We start from the raw sequence: 2,249 nt of genomic DNA on the forward strand, positions 1-2,249 counted from the left end.
TAGCTTATTGGTAAGGAGACTATCTAATGCGGGAACTCCTACTTAAGTGCTTGTGCTCTATTTGACTCACTTTTCTTCTGTCTACTCAAGGTCTACTTTTTGTATGTAAACTATAACCCTTCACCAAGAAGTGAAAATCCCCTCATACCATAGCTGCCTATGAATTAGAAGAACTGGAAAAAAGGGACAGATATATGATTTGAAATACCGAATCTAAAGATTCCACCTCCTTTGAAACTGTGGTGCTAGAGGTGGGAGTGCAGTCTTACTTGTGTTTTAAATGAGTTTTATCCAAAGCTAGCTTTGCAGATCTACAAAAGGTTTAATACTTCATCCAGGTGTCATAAAAGAAGATCAACTTTAACCTTGCCAGCTGCAGTTTAAATCCATGACATTTTGTCTTGCTTGAAATGCATAAAAATATTCAATGACTTTCTTCATGTCATATCCTAGCCTCATTCTTCTCACTCTTGGCCCAACCAAAGCCAATTCTTTCAATCTTTTCTTTTCGAATCTATTTTCCAGATCCAAACTTACATCATCCTTGTTGCTTTCCTCTGTACTCTAGGGTGTTTCTTGATGGGTGGTTGTCAAAATTACAGACTTCACTGCAGTGGAATAAATGAACACTCTACAAGCCTTACCTCCACCAACTCTGAGTAACTTCCAATATAATGTTCACTTTTTGACAATTTTAAGAAATGATTTGCAATTATAAACTGACTTCATCCAGAAATGTTGCTTTCCCAAGATCCTTTTGTGCAATTGCTAAACAAAACCAAACCACTTTACTTTGTGAAGAAAGAACACAGGCATCAAGTTTCAAAATGAACTTGGACTGAGGGTCTTGAGGGATGCACCTTCCCATTGTGCTGACAGCTATGTTTACACAATTGTGTTGGATTTAAGGCATTGTCTCCTCCAAACACTAAACACAGTATATGAACTACAACGCTGTCTTTTCAGACTGGAGTTTATAAATGCTTAATTCTCCTCTGTGGGCATTGTTGAAGCAGTCTTGGATTTTACTGATGGCTGCTACAGGAAGCCCCTATACTGATTAAGGCATATGTAATTCATTAATGATGGAACTGAAAGCAGCTAAGTAAAAACCCCATGTTTAATGAAGCATTGTTTATTCTCCCACGAAACTTGCACCGAAGCACAGACTTCCAAATGCTGGCCAGCGGTAGAGCAGAGTGGACGTGGGTGGCAGGATAAGGGTTACGAGCAGGTAATCCTGCCATCCATGAGCTCACCCGGCTGGAGGGCATAGCCACCCAGGGTTCTGGACTCCAGCCCAGGTTGGACTCCACTTACAGCCCCGCACTGGGGTGCCGTGGGAGAGGTAGCAGGGTTACATGTACCACCAGCGGGATCCATTTGGAGTACTGTATCCAGTTCTGGACTCCTCAGTACAAGATGGACACAGAGCTCCTGGAGTGGGTCCAGTGGAGGGCAACAAAGATGATTAAGGGACTGGAGCATCTCTCTTACAAGGAACGGCTGAAGGAGCTGAGCACGTTCAGCCTCAAGAAGAGATGACTGAGAGGGGACCTTATCAGTGGGTATAAATATCCAAGGGGAGGATGGAGTCAGGCTCTTCTCAGTGGTGCCAACCAATAGAATAAGAGGCAATGGGTAGAAATTGATGCACAGAAATTCCATCTCAGTATGAAGAAATTCTTTGCCATGTGGGTGACCATGCATGTGAAAAGATTTTCCAGAAGGGTTGTAGAGTCTCCCTCACTGGACATATTCAAGAACTGTCTGGACACAATCCTGTGCCATGTGTCTGGGATGACCCTGCGTGAGAAGGAAGGTTGGACCAGATGACCCTCTGTGGTCCCTTCCAACCTGACCCACGCTGTGATCCAGAGAAGAGGACGGGGGGCAGGAGCTGGTCCGGGCAGGGCTGCCCGAGCGCCCCGCAGGCAGCAGCAGCCGCTCACGGCGGCCAGGCCGGGTCCCCCCTCGGCCCCGCTGCCGCCCTCCCGCCACACACCCCGCCCCGGCGGCTCCGCGGCACAGGCGCGCAGCAGCGCAGGGAACTCGCCGTTCTCCCTCGCCCCCGAGCATTGGCGAGGCGCACGCGCACTCCAGGCCCGCCGGAGGCGGGAGCGGCGCCCACACCTTCCGCCGGCCCGACCCCCCCCATCTCTGTTCCCGCCGCGCGCACGCGCGCTCCCAACGGGGGCCTCCGGCCCCGCCCCCCCGCGCCATGGGCGCGCGCGCGCGCGGCGCTGCTT

The sequence above is a fragment of the Corapipo altera genome, unplaced genomic scaffold, assembly GCF_003945725.1.
Source record: "Corapipo altera isolate COAL_440 unplaced genomic scaffold, ASM394572v1 49, whole genome shotgun sequence".
In the NCBI taxonomy this organism is placed as follows: Eukaryota; Metazoa; Chordata; class Aves; order Passeriformes; family Pipridae; genus Corapipo; species Corapipo altera.